Genomic DNA, 19,024 nt, shown 5'->3' with positions numbered 1-19,024 from the left:
TATTAGCTATTCCTTTTCTATCTCCTTTAGGTGTAAGGTTAGGTTGTGTATTTGAGACTTTTCTTGCTTCTTGAGGTGGGCTGTTTTGCTTTGTGCTTCCTTCTTATGACCACTTTTGCTGCATCCAAAATGATTGAACTGTATTGTTTACATTTTTCTTTGCCCCATGTATTTTTTGTATTTCTTTTTTAATTTCCTGGTTAGCCCACTCATTTATTAGCAGGATGTTCTTTGCATGTCATCCTTGTGCAGGTGCCATGCTAATCTTCTTTGCTTCATTCCAATTTTAGTATATGTGCTGCTGAAGTGAGCACATAGCAGGATGTTCTTTAACCTCCATTTTTTGTAGTCTTTTCATTTTTTTTTCTCGTGGTTGACATTATGTTTCATAGCATTGTGGTAGAAAAATATGCATGATATTATCTCAGTAGTTAGTGAGGTCTGATTTGTGACCCAATATGTGATCTAATCTGGAGAATGTTCCATGTCCAACTGAAAAGAATTTGTATTCTTGCTGCTTTATTTTTTTTTCTTGCTGCTTTAGGAGAGAAAGTTCTGAATATATCTTCTAAGTCCATCTGGTCCAATGTGTTTCTTTGTATATTTTTTTATTGGAGTTCGATTTGCAAACATATAGTATAACATCCAGTGCTCATCCTGTCAAGTGCCCCCCTCAGTGCCTGTCACCCAGTCACCCCATCCCCCTGACCACCACCCCTTTCACTACCCCTTGTTTGTTTCCCAGAGTTAGGAGTCTCTCATGTTCTGTCACCCTCTCTGATTTTTCCCACTCATTTTTTCTCCTTTTCCTTATAATCTCTTTCACTATTTTTTATATTCCTCATATGAGTGAAACCATATAATGATTGTCCTTCTTCAATTAACTTACTGCAGTCAGCATAATATCCTCCAGGTCCAGTGTTTCATTCAAAGTCATTATTTTCTTGTTGATTTTCTGCTTATATGGTCTGTCCATTGATATGAGCAGGATGCTAAAATCCCCTACTGATACTGTTATCAATTTTCTTATGTTTGTTATTATTTATATGTTTGGGTACTCCCAATTTGGGGGACTGAATATTTAAAATTTTCAGAACTTCTTGTTTGATAGACCCCTTAATTAGGATAGCATGTCTTTCTTCACCTCTTGTTACATGTAGTCTTCGGTTTAAAATCTAGTTTGTCTGATATAAGTATGGCTTTCTTTTCACATCTGGTAGCAAGATAAATGGTTCTCTATTCCATCATTTTTCAACCTGCATGTGTCTTTAGGTCTAACATGAGTCACTTGTATGTAGCATATAAAAGTGTTTTTTTTAATCCATCCTGATACTCCATGTCCTTTGATTGGGGCATTAATCCTTTGACATTCAAAGTGATTATTGATGGATATGAATTTAGTGCCATTTTGTTACATACAAAGTCTGTGTTTCTGGAGATTTTCTCTGTTTCTTTCTATTTTTTTGTTGCTTTTGGTCTTTCTTCCTCCTCAAAGAGTTCCCCTTAATATTTCTTACAAGGGTCATTTAGTGATCACACATTCTTTTTGTTTTTATTTGTCTGGGAAACTCTTTATCCTCCTTCAATTTTGAATGATATATCCCTGATGGATAGAGTATTCTTGGCTGCATCTTATTCCCATTCATCACTTTGAACATATCTTGCCACTTCTGTCCTATCACGTTTCTGTGGACGTATCTGCTGCTAACTTTGTCTTCCCTTGTAGGTTAGGGTTTTGCAAATTTATTATGATATGCTGTGGTGTTGGCCTGCTTTTGTAGATTTTGATAAATTTTCTCTGTGTCTTCTGGATTTTTGTCAACTATAGTCAAAATTTTAAAGATGTAATTAAAAATTAATAATGTTAGTCATTCTAAAATGTGTTGATGTCTCTGTGGGTTTGATTTGCTTTTTAGTTTGATGTAATCCAAGTCACTTATTTTGTTTGTTTGTTTGTACTTTTAGTGTCACATCAAAAAATAAATTGCCAAAGTCAATGTCAAGGAGTTCTTCCCTATATTTTTTAGGGGTTTTATAATTTAAGGACGTATGTTTAAGTCCTTAATTAACTTCAAGTTACTAACATAGAGTTCTGATTTTATTTTTTCTTCTTGTGTTTATCCACTTTTCCCAGCACTGTTTACTGAGGGGACTATCATTTCTCAATTCAATAGTCTTGAATTTTTTGTGAAATATTGGCTCACCATATATACAACAATTTATATCTGCATTCTTAATTCTATTCTATTGTTCTTTGTGTTTATTTTAATGCCAGTATAATACTATTTTAATTACCATAACTTTGTATAAAACAACTTTAAAGCAGACCATAAAAATCCCACAAAATCAGATATTTCAGTAAGATTTTTTGAGGTAATATGGATATTTTAACAATGTTAATTCTTCCAATTCATGAGCATGGGGAAATTATCCATTTCTTTTTGTCATCTTCAATTTCCTTAATCAGTGTTTTATAGTGTTCAGAGAACAGATCTTTTACTTCTTTGGTTAATTTCTATGTATCTTATTCTTTTTGCTGTCATTGTAAATGTTGTTGAATTTAAATTTCTCTTTATGTGACTTCGATGTGTATAGAAATGTTACCAGTTTCTGGGTATTAATTTTGCATCCTGCTATAAACATTGGGGTGCAGGTGTCCCGGTGTTTCACTGCATCCGTATCTTTGGGGTAAATCCCCAGCAGTGTAATTGCTGGGTCATAGGGAAGATCTATTTTTAACTCTTTGAGGAACCTCCACACAGTTTTCCAAAGTGGCTGCACCAGTTCACACTCCCACCAACAGTGCAAGAGGGTTCCTCTTTCTCTACATCCTCTCCAACATTTGTTCTTTCCTGCCTTGTTAATGTTCCCCATTCTCACTGGTGTGAGGTGGTATCTCATTGTGGTTTTGATTTGTGTTTCCCTGATGACCAGTGATGCGGAGCATTTTCTCATATGATTGTTGTCCATATCTACGTTTTCCTATGTGAAATTTCTGTTACTGTCTTTTGCCCATTTCATGATTAGATTGTTTCTTTGCTATTGAGTTTAATAAGTTCTTTATAGATCTTGGATACTAGCCCTTTATCTGATACTAGGGCTTGCAGTGAGAGATTGGTGAGCTTAACTCAGAGGGATAGGGGGTAGCTAAAGTATCTAGGGACAGAATCAGAATTCAGAAAGGCCATGGAAAACTGGAACACTGGGTTGAGATAAACCACATGTAACATAAAAAAAACCCAAACAGCTGTATTTGATGGCTTAGTATGAATTACAAAATATTGGAATCCCTTGACTCTGTAGCTCCACATATGTAAATCTATCCTGAGTTAATAAAAGTATGGAAAGAGAAAAAAAATAATTTTGCATCCTGTCACATCACTGCATTTAAAAAAATTTATAGTAGTTTTTTGTTGGAGTCTTCAGGATTTTCTGTGTATAGTACGTAATCTCTAAATAGTGACAGTTTAATTCTTCTTCACCAATATGGATGCTTCTTTTAAAAAAAGAGATTTATTTATTTATTTATTTATTTATTTATTTATTTATTCATGAAAGACATAGAGAGAGACACACAGAGACATAGGCAGAGGGAGAAGCAGGCTCCCCGCAGGGATCCTGATGCGGGACTTGATCTCAGATCCTGGGATCACACCCTAAGCAAAGGCAGCCCCTCAACCTCTGAGTTACCCAGGCCTCCCATGGATGCTTCTTATTTCTTTTTCTTGTCTCATTTCTGTGACTAAGACTTCCAGTGCTATGTTGAATAAAAGTGGTCAGTTGATGCTGCATTTTGCTACACAGAGCAATCAATACATTCAATGTCATCCTGATCAAAATACAATCACCATTTTTCATAGAGCTGGAACAACAATCCTACAACGTGTGTGGAACCAGAAAACCAGGAATAGTCAAAGTAATATTGAAAAATAAAAGTAAGCCTGGAGACTTCAAAATTCCAGACTTCAAGCTGTATTACAAGGCTATAATCATCAAGAAAGTATGGTACTGGCACAAAAATATACAAATAGATCAGTGTAACAGAATAGAGAACCCAGACATATACTCTCAATTCTATGGTCAACTAATCTTTGACAAACCCGGAAAGCATATCCGTTGGAAAAAAATATAGTCTCCTCAATAGATGCTGTTGGGAAAATTGGAGAGGCAAATGCTGAAGAATGAAGCTAGACAGTTTTCTTACACCATAGACAAAAATAAACTCAAAATAGATGAAAGACCTAAATGTGAAACAGGAATCCATCAAAATCCTAGAGGAGAACACAGGCAGTATCCTTTTTGATCTCAGTTACAGCAACTGCTTGTAAGACACATTTCTAAAGGCAGGGGAAACAAAAGAAAAAGTGAACTATTGGGATTTCCTCCAGATAAAAGCTTTTGCACAGTAAAGAAAAGAGTCAACAAAACCAAAAGGCAACCTAAGGAATGGGAGAATATATTTGCATATGACATAACAGATAAAGGGCTAATATTCAAGATCTATAAAGAACTTATCAAACTCAACACCCAAAAAGTAAGCAATCCAGTCAAGAAATGGGCACAAGACATGAACAGACATATCTCCAAAGTAGACATATCAATGGCCAACAGACATATTAAAAGGTGAAGTTCTCAACATCTCAGCATCAGGAAATACAAATCAAAAGCACAATGAGATACTACCTCACACAGCTCAGAATGGCTCAAATGAACAACTCAAAAAAACAGCAAATGTTGGTGAGGATGAAGAGAAAGGATCACCCTCTTACACTGTTTGTGGGAATGCAAATTGGTGCAGCAACTGGAAAACTGTCTGAAAGTTCCTCAAAAAGTTAAAAATAGAGCTACCCTATGACATAGCAATTGCAACTGCATTTATTTATCCAAAGGATACAAGCATAGTGATTCAAAGGGCACATGCACCCCCATTGTTTATAGCAGCAATATACACAACAGCCAAAATATGGAAGGAGCCCAGATGTCCATTGACAGATGAATGGATAAGGAAGATGTGAGATTATATATATATAATCGAATATGACTCAACCCTCAAAAAGAGTGAAATCTTGCCATTTGCAATGACATGGATGGATCTAGAATGTATTATGCTGAGTGAAATAAGTCAGTCAGAGAAGCACAAATACTATTTTATTTCACTCATATGTGGAATTTAAGAAATAGAACAGAGAACATAGGAGAAGGGAAGGAAAAAAAAATAAAATAAGATGACAATTGAGAGGGAGGCAAATCATAAGAGACCTTGAACTCTAAGAAACAAACTGAGGTTTGCTAGAGGTCAGGTGAGTGGGGAGAATTGATAATTGGCTGATGTGCATTAAAGAGGGCACTTGATGTAATGAGTACTGGGTATTATATGCAACTGATGAATCGCTAAATTCTACCTCTGAAACTAATTTTTCAAAAATAGTGAGTGGGCATCCTTGTCTTATTTTTGACCTTAGAAGGAATGCTTTAAATTTTTCACCACTTAGTATGATGTTAGGTGTATGTTTTTCACATATGACCTTTATTAATGTGAAGTATGTCTCACCACAACCTGTTTTATTGAGTTTTTATCATGAATAGATGGTTAATTTCTTCAAATGTGTTTTCTTTTTCTATTGAGGTAATGATGATTTTTATCTTTCATTTTTTGATGTGGCTTATGATATTGCTTGATTCACAGATATTGAACCATCCTTCATGTGGGCAATGAATCACACCTGATCATAGTGAATGATCTTTTTAACGTATTCTTTTATATCATTTGCTAATCTTTTGTTAAGGATTTTTTGCATCTATGATCATCAGGGGTATTAGCCTGTAATTTTCTTTTCTGTAGTGACTTTCTGGTAGTAGGGTAATTCTAGCTTCATAGTATTTGGAAGATCTTCTTCCTTTATTTTTTGGAATAGTTTGAAAAAATAGGTTTTAATTCTCTAAATATCTGGCAGAATTCATCTGTGAATCCATCTGGTCTTAGACTGTTATTTTTTGGTAATTTTTTGATTACCTATTCAATTTTGTTACTTATAATTGGTGTGTTCAGATTTTCTACTTTTTTTTGGTTCAGATTTGTAAGATTTTATATTTCTTGGAATTTATATTTTTTTAAAATTGTTCAGCATTTTGACATATAATTTCTCACATCTATTCACTTATAATACTTTGTTTTTATTTCTGTGATATCAATTGTTACTTTCCTGTCATTTCTGATTTTATATATTTGGGCCCTTTCTATTTTTTCCTTAATGAGTCTAGCTGATGGTTAGTCAATTTTGTTTTCAAAGAAAAAACTCTAGGTTTAATTCTTCCCACCCATTTTTTTTTTTTTTAGTCTCTACATCATTTATTTCCACTCTGATCTTTATTGAGATTTTTTTTTTCTCCTTTTTCTAGTTCCTTTAGGTATTAGGATAGATTTTTCATTTCAGTTTTTTCTTATTTTAAGGGTCAGGCCTGTATAGCTTTATGCTTTCCTCTTAAAACTGCCTTTGCTTATTTCTATAGATTTTCAACCTTTGTGTTATTATTTTTTCTCCATTTTTAAAAAAATTCCTCTTTGATTGCTTCATTGACCCATTGGTTGTTTAGTATCATGTTGTTTGGTCTTTACATGTTTGTATTTTTCCCATCTTTTTTGTGATTTATACCTAGTTTAATACCATTCTGGTTGGAAAAGATGCATGGTATGATTTCAGTTTTCTTAAGCTTATTGAGACTTGTTTTAAGGCCTAATATGTGATCTATTCTGGAGAATGCTCCATGTGAACTTGAAAAGAACGTGTATTCTATTGGGTTTTCTATGATGGAATATTCTATGTATATCTGTTATGTCCTTTTGGTCCAATGTGTAACTCAAGGCATTGTTCCCTTATTGAATTTCTGTCTAGATTATCTATCTATTGATGCATATGGCATGTTACAGTTCCCTATCATTATTATATTACCATCAGTTTCTCTCTTTATGTCCATTAATATTTGATTTTTGAATTTAGGTGTTCCAGTGTTGGTTGAATAGATATTTATGATTATTACATCATTTGTTGGATTGATTCATTTACCATTATGTAATGCCCTTCAATGACTCTTGTTTGTCTTTCTTTTACAGTCAATTGTGTCCAATATATGTGGTTCTCACCTAGCTTTTGGGATTATATTCTGCTTCCATTTGCATGGTGAATGAATGTTTTTCTATCCCTTCATTTCAATCTGTATGTTTCTTTAGAGTTGAGGTGAATTCAGATGGATAAGGAGCATATAGTTTTTTTTTCTTTTTTAATCTATCCCACCACCAGATTTTTATTGGGGAATTTGAGCATTTATATTTAAAATAATTATAAATAGCTAAGTACTTATTGTAATTTTTGTTAATTATTTTCTGGTTGCTTTGTAGATAGTTTCTGTTCATTTCTTCTCCTCTTGTTCCCTTTCTTTGTAGTTAAAACATTTACACATTTTTGGCATGGTTTCTCTATTTTTTTTGTGTGTATCTCTCAAGGGTTTTGGGTTCATTGTTACCCAGATGTTCATACATACCATCCTAAGTAAGTAGCAGTTTATATTAATCTCATAGTCTTCTAAGTTCAAAATACATTCTAAATAAATAAATAAATAGTTTTATAAACTTTTTTTTTCTTTTTTCTCCTTATCTTCTCTTTTTAGTTCATTCTCCACCCAAGCTGAATAGCAAAAAGAAAAGAATGTGCTTTTTAAGTGAGAATACATTAAGGGATCTCCTGGACAACATCAAGAGAACAAACACTCACATTTTAGGAGTTCCAGAAGAAGAAGAGATAGAGAAAGGAGTAGAAAATTTGTTTGATGAAATAATAGCTAAAATTTCCCTAACTTAGGAAAGGAAATAGACATCCAGGTTCAATAATCACAGAGAATTTCAAAAAAGATGAGCCAAGGAGATCCACACCATAGCACATAACTATTTATAGATCAAAAGTTAAAGAAAAAAAAAAGAAAAATTTAAAAGCAGCAAGAGAGAAGTAAAAATTTACCTATAAGGGAAAGCTATAAGGATATCAACTAATTTTTCAGTAGACACTTTGCAGGTGAGAATAGAAAGGAATGATATATTTAATGTGCCTAGAGGAAAAACAAAAACAAAAACAAAAGAAACAAAAAAGAAGTATAACCTACCTGACAAAGTTGTCATTCAGCTTTGAAGGAGAGTTAAAAAATTTTCCCAGAGAAATAAAATTTAAAGGGGTTCATCACCACTAAATGGCCTTACAAGAAATGCTAAAGGGATTTTTTTAACTGAAAAATAAATGGCCATAATTAGACATAAGAAAACCTGAGCCAAAGTCAGACGCTTAAACAAGTGAGCCACCTAGACACCCCCATACCTATCTATAATTTCTTTAAATATAAATGGCCTGAATGCTCTAATAAAAAAAATAGAGTGGTGGAAAAGAGAAAAAAAGACAAAACGGGACCAATAAATATGCTACCAACAAGAGATTCACTTCAATTCTAAGGACACAAACAGACTGAAAGTGAAAAGATGAAAAAATATTTACCATTCAAATGGAAGCAGAAAAATGCAAAACCAAAACTAAAACACATGTTAGCAATATTTAGACACAATAGACTTTAAAACAAAGACTGTAAAAAGAGACAGGGGAGACATTTCATGATGATAAAAAGATCAATCGTACATGAGAATATACCAATTATAATTGTATATGCACTCAATATTGGAGCACCTAAATAAATAAGGCAAATATTAATGGACATTGATAGAGAATTGGACGGTAATATAATAACAGTAGGAGACTTTAACAACCACTTGTATCAATGAGTAGATCATCAAAACAAAAATCAATAAAAAGACAATATATTTCAAGATACTCAAAAAAAGCTTCTTGAATATTCAATTTTTCCAAAAAAATTACTCATCTTTTTTTATTTTTTTATTTTTTTATTTTTTTTTTATAGATGAAGGTCAATTGTTTTTTTTTTTTTAATTTTTATTTATTTATGATAGTCACAGAGAGAGAGAGAGAGAGAGGCAGAGACACAGGCAGAGGGAGAAGCAGGCTCCATGCACCGGGAGCCCGACGTGGGATTCGATCCCGGATCTCCAGGATCGCGCCCTGGGACAAAGGCAGGCGCTAAACCGCTGCGCCACCCAGGGATCCCACATCTTTTTTTAATAATAAATTTATTTTTTATTGGTGTTCAATTTGCCAACTTACAGAATAACTCCCAGTGCTCATCCTATCAAGGGCCCCACTCAGTACCCATCACCCATTCACCCCCACCCTTCGCCCTCCTCCACTTCCACCACCCTTAGTTCGTTTCCCAGAGTTAGGAGTCTTTATGTTCTGTCTCCCTTTCTGATATTTCCTAACCAATTCTTCTCCCTTCCCTTCTATTCCCTTTCACTATTATTTATCTTCCCCAAATGAATGAGAACATACACTGCTTGTCCTTCTCCAATTAACTTACTTCACTCAGCATAATACCCTCCAGTTCCATCCACATCGAAGCAAATGGTGGGCATTTGTCATTTCCAATGGCTGAGTAATATTCCATTGTATACATAAACCACATCTTCTTTATCCACTCATCTTTCGACAGATACTGAGGCTCCTTCCACAGTTTGGCTATTGTGGACATTGCTGCTAGAAACATCAGGGGGCAGGTGTCCCGCGTTTCATTTCATCTGTATCTTTTGGGTAGATCCCCAATACTGCAATTGCTGGGTCATAGGGCAGGTCTATTTTTAACTCTTTGAGGAACCTCCACACAGCTTTCCAGAGTGGCTGCACCAGTTCACATTCCCACCAACAGTGTAAGAGGGTTCCCTTTTCTCCGCATCCTCTCCAACATTTGTGGTTTCCTGCCTTGTTAATTTTTCCCATTCTCACTGGTGTGAGGTGGTATCTCATTGCGGTTTTGATTTGTATTTCCCTGATGGCAAGTGATGCAGAGCATTTTCTCATGTGTGTGTTGGCCATGTCTATGTCTTCCTCTGTGAGATTTCTCTTCATGGCTTTTGCCCATTTCATGATTGGATTGTTTGTTTCTTTGGTGTTGAGTTTAATAAGTTCTTTATAGATCTTGTAAATTAGCCCTGATTCTGATACGTTATTTGCAAATATCTTCTCCCATTCTGTAGGTTGTCTTTTAGTTTTGTTGACTGCATCCTTTGCTGTGCAAAAGCTTCTTATCTTGATGAAGTCCCAATAGTTCATTTTTGCTTTTGTTTCTTTTGTCTTCGTGGATGTATGTTGCAAGAAGTTACTGTGGCCAAGTTCAAAAAGGGTGTTGCCTGTGTTCTCCTCTAGGATTTTGATGGAATCTTGTCTCACATTTAGGTCTTTCATCCATTTTGAGTTTATCTTTGTGTATGGTGAAAGAGATTGGTCTAGTTTCATTCTTCTGCATGTGGATATCCAATTTTCCAGCACCATTTATTGAGGAGACTTTCTTTCTACCAGGGGATAGTCTTTCCTCCTTTATCGAATATTAGTTGAGCATAAAGTTGAGGGTACACTTCTGGATCTTCTATTCTGTTCCATTGATCTATGTGTCTGTTTTTGTGCCAGTACCACACTGTCTTGATAACCACAGCTTTGTAGTACAACCTGAAATCTCGCATTGTGATGCCCCCAGCTATGGTTTTCTTTTTTAAAATTCCCCTGGCTATTCGGGGTCTTTCTGATTCCACACAAATCTTAAAATAATTTGTTCTAAATCTCTGAAAAAGGCCATGGTATTTTGAAAGGGATTGCATTAAACGTGTAAATTGCCCTGGGTAACATTGACATTTTCACAATATTAATTCTGCCAATCCATGAGCATGGAATATTTTTCCATCTCTTTGTGTCTTCCTCAATTTCTTTCAGAAGTGTTCTATAGTTTTTTAGGGTATAGATCCTTTACCTATTTGGTTAGGTTTATTCCTAGGTACCTTGTGCTTGTGGGTGCAATTGTCAATGGGATGGACTCCTTAATTTCTCTTTTCAGTCTCATTGTTAGTGTACAGAAATGCCACTGACTTCTGGGCATTGATTTTGTATCCGACGACGCTGCTAAATTGCTGTATGAGTTCTAGCAATCTTGGGTTGGAGGCTTTTGGGTTTTCTATGTAGAGTATCATGTCATCGGCGAAGAGGGAGAGTTTGACTTCTTCTTTGCCAATTTGAATGCCTTTAATGTCTTTTTGTTGCATGATTGCTAAGGCTAGAACTTTCAGTACTATGATGAATAGCAGGGGTGAGAGTAGACATCCCTGTCTTCTTCCTGATCTTAAGGGAAAGGCTCCCAGTGCTTCCCCATTGAGAATGATATTTGCTATGGGCTTTTCGTAGACGGCTTTTAAGATGTTGAGGAATGTTCCCTCTATCCCTACACTGTGAAGAGTTTTGATCAAGAATGGATGCTGTATTTTGTCAAATGCTTTCTCTGCATGTAATGAGAGGATCATATGGTTCTTGTTTTTTCTCTTGCTGATATGATGAATCACATTGATTGTTTTACCAGTGTTGAACTAGCCTTGTGTCCCGGGAATAAATCCTACTTGGTCATGGTGAATAATTTTCATAATGTATTGTTGTATCCTATTGGCTAGTATCTTGTTGAGAATTTTTGCATCCATGTTCATCAGGGATATTGGTGTATAATTCTCCTTTTTGGTGGGGTCTTTGTCTGGTTTTGGAATTAAGGGGATGCTGGCCTCATAGAACGAATTTGAAAGTACTCCATCTCTTTCTATCTTTCCAAACAGCTTTAGGAGAATAGGTATGGTTTCTTCTTTAAACGTTTGATAGAATTCCCCTGGGAAGCCATCTGGCCCTGGACTCTTGTGTCTTGGGAGGTTTTTGATGACTGCTTCAATTTCCTCCCTGGTTATTGGCGTGTTCAGGTTTTCTATTTCTTCCTCTTCAAGTTTTGGTAGTTTGTAGCTTTCCAGGAATGCGTCCATTTCTTCTAGATTGCCTAATTTATTGGCGTATAGCTGTTCATTATATGTTTTTAAAATCGTTTGTATTTCCTTGGTGTTGGTAGTGATCTCTCCTTTCTCATTCATAATTTTATTATTTTGAGTTTTCTCTCTCTTCTTTTTAGTAAGGTTGGCTAATGGTGTATCTATCTTATTAATTCTTTCAAAGAACCAACTCCTGGTTCTGTTGATCTGTTCCACAGTTCTTCTGCTCTCGATTTCATTGAGTTCTGCTCGAATTTTAATTAACTCTCTTCTTCTGCGGGGCGTAGGGTCCATTTGCTGTTTTTTCTCCAACTCCTTTATGTGTAACGTTAACTTTTGTATTTGAGTAGTTTCCAGTTTTTGAATGGACGCTTGTATTGCAATGTATTTCCCCCTCAGGACTGCTTTTGCTGCATCCCAAAGATTTTGAATGGTTGTATCTTCATTCTCATTAGTTTCCATGAATCTTTTTAATTCTTCTTTAATATCCTGGTTGACACTTTCATCTTTTAGCAGGATGGTCCTTGACCTCTCCGTGTTTGAAGTCCTTCCAAACTTCTTCTTGTGATTTAGTTCTAATTTCAAGGCATTATGGTCTGAGAATATGCAGGTGACGATCCCAATCTTTTGGTATCGGTTCAGACCCGATTTGTGACCCAGTATGTGGTCTATTCTGGAGAAAGTTCCATGTGCACTTGAGAAGAATGTGTATTCAGTTGAGTTTGGATGTAAAGTTCTGTAGATATCTGTGAAATCCATCTGGTCCAGTGTATCATTTAAAGCTCTCGTTTCTTTGGAGATGTTGTGCTTAGAAGACCTATCGAGTATAGAAAGAGCTAGATTGAAGTCACCAAGTATAAGTGTAGTATTGTCTAAGCATTTCTACACTTTGGTTATTAATTGATTGATATATTTGGCAGCTTCCACATTCGGGGCATATATATTGAGGATTGTTAAGTCCTCTTGTTGTATAGATCCTTTAAGTATGATATAGTGTCCCTCTTCGTCTCTCACTATAGTCTTCGGGGTAAATTTTAGTTTATCTGATATAAGGATAGCTACCCCTGCTTTCTTTTGAGGACCATTTGAATGGTAAATGGTTCTCCAACTTTTTATTGTCAGGTTGTAGGTGTCCTTCACCTCTTGTAGGCAGCAAATAGATGGGTCCTGCTTTTTTATCCAGTCTGAAACCCTGCGCCTTTTGATGGGGTCATTAAGTCTGTTCACGTTCAGAGTTACTATTGACAGATATGAGTTTAGTGTCATCATGATATCTATTCAGTCCTTGTTTTTGTGGATTGTTCCACTGAACTTCTTCTTAAAGGGGAATTTTAAGAGTCCCCCTTAAAATTTCTTGCAGAGCTGGTTTGGAGGTCACATATTCTTTCAGTTCCTTCCTGTCTTGGAAGCTCTTTATCTCTCCTTCCGTTTTGAATGAGAGCCTTGCTGGATAAAGTATTCTTGATTGCGTGTTCTTCTCCCTTGGGGCCCTGAATATATCCTGCCCGCTCTTTCTGGCCTGCCAGTTCTCTGTGGACAGGTCTGCTGTTACCCTAATACTCCTCCCCATAAAAGTCAGGGATTTCTTGTCTCTTGCTGCTTTAAGGATCTTTTATCTTTGGAATTTGCAAGCTTCAGTATTATATATAGATGTGTGGAACGTTTTTTTTTTGTTTTGTTTTGTTTTGTTTTTTTTTTTTTTTTTTTTTTTTTTTTTTAGGGGGGATCTCTCTATTTCCTGGATCTGAGTGCCTGTTTCCCTTCCCAGATTAGGAAAGTTTTCAGCTATGATTTGTTCAAATACATATTCTGGCCCTCTGGCCCTTTCGGCGCCCTCAGGAACCCCAGTTAAACGTAGGTTTTTCTTCTTCAGGCTGTGGTTTATTTCCCTTAATCTATGTTCATGGTCTTTTAATTTTTTGTCTCTTTTTTTTCTCAGTTTCTCTCTTTGTCATCAACTTGTCTTCTATGTCACTCACTCGTTCTTCCACCTCGTTAACCCTCGTCGTTAGGACTTCTAGTTTGGATTGCGTCTCATTCAATTGATTTTTAATTTCTGCCTGATTGGATCTAAATTCTGCAGTCATGAAGTCTCTTGAGTCCTTTATGCTTTTCTCTAGAGCCACCAGTAGCTGTATAATAGTGCTTCTGAATTGGCTTTCTGACATTGAATTGTAATCCAGATTTTGTAACTGTGGGAGAGAGGACTTTTTCCGATTCTTTCTTTTGAGGTGAGGTTTTCCTTCTAGTCATTTTGCTCAGTGCAGAGTGGCCAAAAACAAGTTGTATTGGGAAAAGGAGAAAAAGAGAGGAGAGAAAGAAGGAAAGAAAAGAGAAAGAGAAAAAAGAAGAAAGGAAGAAAAAAAGAAAAAAAAGAGAAGAGAAAGATAAAGAAAAAGAAAGAAAGGGAAAAAAGGTGGGGGAAGCAAGCAGAAATCAAAAAGAAAACAAACAAAAAACACGGGGAGTATCTTCTGATTCTGTATGCTTTAAGTCACTTGACTTCCCTTGGAACTTGTCCGTCTAGCTGGTCTTCTGGGGGAGGGGCCTGTTGTGCTGATTTTCAGGTGTTAGCACTTGGGGGAGCTTCTCTGCCCCCTGCCTGGTGCAGGGCTCAGTGTTGGTTGTTTACCCCGTGAAGCCCCAGGAGGAATTACCACAGTGGGTTTGGCCATCTCTGGAGCCCTGGATTCAGCTCCCACAGTAACTCCAGAGTTCTCCGTCTGCAGGGGCCTGGATGCTCCGGGGGCAGGTCCGCTGGTCTGCTCAGCTTGGGCAGGAGTGTCCTTGCTGTCCTGGGCCCTTCCGGCCTCTCCCTGTCCTAGGGGTTGGTCGGATCCTGGACTGTGTCCCTGGAGCCCTGTGCTCCTGGGCCTGTGCTGTTGGATTCCTGCTTCTGGCTGCGCAGCCACCTCTGCAGAGCCGCCGCCTGAGCCCCTCCATGCTGCTCCAGGGGCCATGCAGCCCCATCCGTGTGGAGACTCTTCCTCTGCCCGAGCCGCCTCCAAGCTGCTCCTGGGGCCTCGCTGCCCCCTCTCCACGGAGCCGCCGCCCGAGCCCCTCTGAGCTGCTCCCGGGTCCATGCGTGCATGCGCTGCAGCCCTTTAGGGAGCTCGGCGCACTCTCCCCAGGGCGCAGGTGCCTGTTAGTGTCCCAGGGAGCCTGAGGGCATCCCTGCCCTCCTGGGATCTTGCTCTAACTCCCTGTGAGCCCCTTTCTGTCCGGGAAGATTGGTGAAGCTCCTGCTTCTCTGGGAAGGAGCTTTCCTGTCCTGGGGGCACTCACCCCGGCCTTACTTAGCCCGGCTCCTCAGGGGGCCCCTCCCCCTTGGATGCCTTTTGTTTCTTTATTTCTTTTTCTCCCGTCTTCCTACCTTGATAGAAGTGTGAACCCTTCTCACTGTAGTATTCCAGCTGTTCTCTCTTTAAATCTCAGGCAAAATTCGTAGATTTTCAGGGTGATTTGAAGGTTATCTAGGTAATTTGGTGGGGACAGGTGACTTGTGGACCCTACTCTTCCGCCATCTTGCCCCTCCCCCCTAAATTACTCATCTTTAAAATTTTCTCTGCTTTGACAAAAGACATGTTCCTCTCCCTGCACGTGAAGCAGATTGTAGAAAGAGGCATTCTTGGGCTTGTAGGTAGCTTTATCCTATCTCTTCCCTTCTTTAACCCTTCCTTTTAGAGTTTTTCATTCTCTCTCTCTCTCTCTCTCTATGTGTATATATATATATATATATATATATATATATATATATATATATATCTTTTTGAGACATTTATTTGGAAAAATAATAATTGAGATGCCCCAAAACTTGGGATAATTCTTTCCTTTTTTTTTTTTTCAATAAAGAAGAGAAAATCCAAACTCCTAAAAACAAAAGAAGACAATGTCTTTGATTGGCAATTGGACCAAATGGACAGAACAAATATATATAGGACATTTCATCCTGAAATAAAATAATATACATTCTTTTCATGTTCACTTGGAACATTCTTCAGAATAAATCACATTAGGCTGCAAAATATGTTTCAATGAATTTAAGATTATAATCATATCATGCATCTTACTGACCACAGCAGTATGAAACTAGAAATCCATCACAAGAAAAAAACTTGAAAAAGCACAAACATGTGAAGGCTAAATAATATACTAAACAACCAATGGATCAATGAAGAAATCAAAGAATAAATTAAAAAAATACATAGTGCTAACTGAAAATAAAAATACAATGGTCTAATCCCTACTTACCTGATATATAGTCATTATCCAAAAGGTCACCAATATTATAACAGGTAGTATTCCTCTAGAGTTTATGTATTTATATATATACACAAGTAAAATGTTATTAAAGTCTTTATGTTGCTTTCTGTACTCTTACATAAATTATAGTGTCTTATGCACACTATTCTGCGTCTTTCTTTTTCACATAATAGTATAATGGGCATATTTCCATATAAGTTCATTAAAACCATCCTTATAATGTTAAAATAATCATGAGCATAAAATTCAATTAATTTTTACGAAGTTAACATACCTTTGCAATCAGGTACTCATTTCAAAATGTAGAACAATGGGATGCCTGGGTGGCTCAGTGGTTGAGTGTCTGCCTTTGGCTCAAGACATGATCCTGGGATCCAGAATCGAGTCCCACATCGTGCTCCCTGCAGGGAGCCTGCTATTCTTCTGCCTGTCTCTCTCTTTCTCTCTCTCTCTCTCTCTCTCTCATGAAAAAATTAATAAATCTTAAAGAAATGTAGAACACTACTAGAACCCTGGAAATCCTCTATGTACCATCTTCCAGTCACCACCGATTCAATGGTAGCATTGAAAATAAGTTGTTTTACCATTTGAATAACTTTAAAAAATTGTAATGGCATTACTAATAAAAATGTCCCAATAACAGTGTGAATTGATATAGCATAGTTAATCAAAACACTCTAAATGTTCAGAGTTTATAGCTTATTATTTGGAATTAATGATTAATAGAATCCAAATTACATTTTAAAATTTCATAAATGTAACAAATTTTCAAGTTACAAAAGTTTTAGTGTTTATAAATAGGTACTGGGATCCCTGGGTGGCGCAGCGGTTTCGCGCCTGCCTTTGGCCCAGGGCGCGATCCTGGAGACCCAGGATCGAATCCCACATCGGGCTCCCGGTGCATGGAGCCTGCTTCTCCCTCCGTCTGGGTCTCTGCCTCTCTCTCTCTCTGTGACTATCATAAATAAATAAATAAATATATATATATATATATATAAATAGGTACTTAGCTTCATTAAAATTATAGCTTATTCATTATCTATTTGCCAAAGGCTTTAATTACTGTTAGTGTAAGCTTTGGGGCCTTCGCTGCGCACACCATTAGAATTTATAAACCAGAGGGGATCCCTGGGTGGCGCAGCGGTTTGGTGCCTGCTTTTGGCCCAGGGCGCGATACTGGAGACCCGGGATCGAATCCCATGTCGGGCTCCCGGTGCATGGAGCCTGCTTCTCCCTCCGCCTGTGTCTCTGCCTCTCTCTCTCTCTCTGTGACTATCATAAATAAATAAATAAATAAATAAATAAATAAAAGAATTTATAAACCAGAATGTAAATAAAGACTTGCTGGTGTTTTTATTATTTGACTCCAGGTTTTTGTTGGTAATATAGTTAATGCATTGGAAGGGGAAATGGGGAGAAAGAGTTGCAGAAATATATGGGAAGTGAGAAACATGAGTCTAAGATAGTATAGAGGAAGTCTACAAATACAGAGTAAATGACTACTTGTATAATCAGCTTTTACATACTCCAAAAAAAAATTTTCATTACAACCTGCTATATATACTGAAACCCTCAATGTTATAATCTAGTCACAGTGTGTAAAAGAACACAGACTCTAATCCTGGCATAGGTAAATATAATGACCCATTAACATCAGTCAATATCACAGATTTCACAATGGATGTGTCAGTTTGAGGAGCTATAAAGATCAGGATTCAAAGAGACAAGATGGATGCATTTTTATTGTTATTTTAAAAGTAATAACTCAACTATGGACAACAAACTGATGGTTACAGAGGGGAGGTGGGTGGGGGGATGGGTTAAATAGATGATTAAGAATTGCAGCTGTGATGAGCACTGAGTGTTGTATGTGTGTTGAATCACTAAATTGTATACCTGAAACTAATATTACAGTGTATATTAACTAACTGAAATTTAAATTTTAAAAAAGTAATGTATGATTCTTGTTGAAAATCCAAGCATTTCAAAACATATAGAAATCAAATGATTGAAACTCGTTCATCTCTATCCTATTACACAGAGATGAAAACTTAATATTTTTAAATATATATCCTTCTAAATCCTGTTCTCTACAAATACATACATATACACACAGTGATTTAACAGAAATATTTTTTATATATTTTAAATACTAAACTTTTTTATTACAAGCAATTTCATGGATATTTCTCTACTCAAATATATGGATGTTTTTCATTTTTGAAAGGAAGTTATTTATTGTTTATTAATATATACTTGAACAAATAAATTGTAGAACCCTTTTTTACCTTTAACCAACTAATGTGCACTAATGAGCACATTGTATAAAATTAATTGTCAAAATTGTGATTGCTAGGTCAGGTTATGTATATTTAAAATGTCAATTTGCATTATTAAATGGCACTCTAACAAAGATGACAAATTACATGATGCTCCCATAAAAAGTACATGAAAGTGCCCTTTTATTCACATACTCAGTAATGCTGATTATTCTTTATTTATAAATTTTTGGTCTTCCTAATAATGAAAAGTGTCATCATGTCATTTTGATATGCAGTCTTGAATAAATAGTGAGATTGAGGACCTTGTCATGTTTACTGGCCATTTGCATTTACTCTACTCTGAATTGTCCTTGTAAACCTTTGCTCATTTTTCTTTAGGCAATACATATTTTCCTTCATATGTTGTAAGTGATCTCTATATAGAGTTGATTCTGTCTTTTACATATGTTGTGAAATATTCCTCCCATTAACTAATTAACTTTTGGCTTTTTGAAACTTTTTATTTTAAATTATTTTTAGATATGTA

At 36.3% G+C, this 19,024-nt stretch overlaps 1 non-coding gene across 1 annotated transcript; it reads right to left on the bottom strand.

The window, feature by feature from the left end:
* Positions 1-211: 211 nt before the first annotated feature.
* Positions 212-314, bottom strand: LOC112933615 (U6 spliceosomal RNA). The gene has a single exon (XR_003237703.1). It is a non-coding gene; the product is annotated as a U6 spliceosomal RNA (small nuclear RNA).
* Between the last annotated feature and the right edge of the window lie 18,710 nt (positions 315-19,024).

The sequence above is a fragment of the Vulpes vulpes genome, chromosome X, assembly GCF_048418805.1.
Source record: "Vulpes vulpes isolate BD-2025 chromosome X, VulVul3, whole genome shotgun sequence".
Classification (NCBI taxonomy): Eukaryota; Metazoa; Chordata; class Mammalia; order Carnivora; family Canidae; genus Vulpes; species Vulpes vulpes.
The sequence above is the reverse complement of the archived record's forward strand: the minus strand, read 5'-3'. Positions and strand labels throughout refer to the sequence as shown.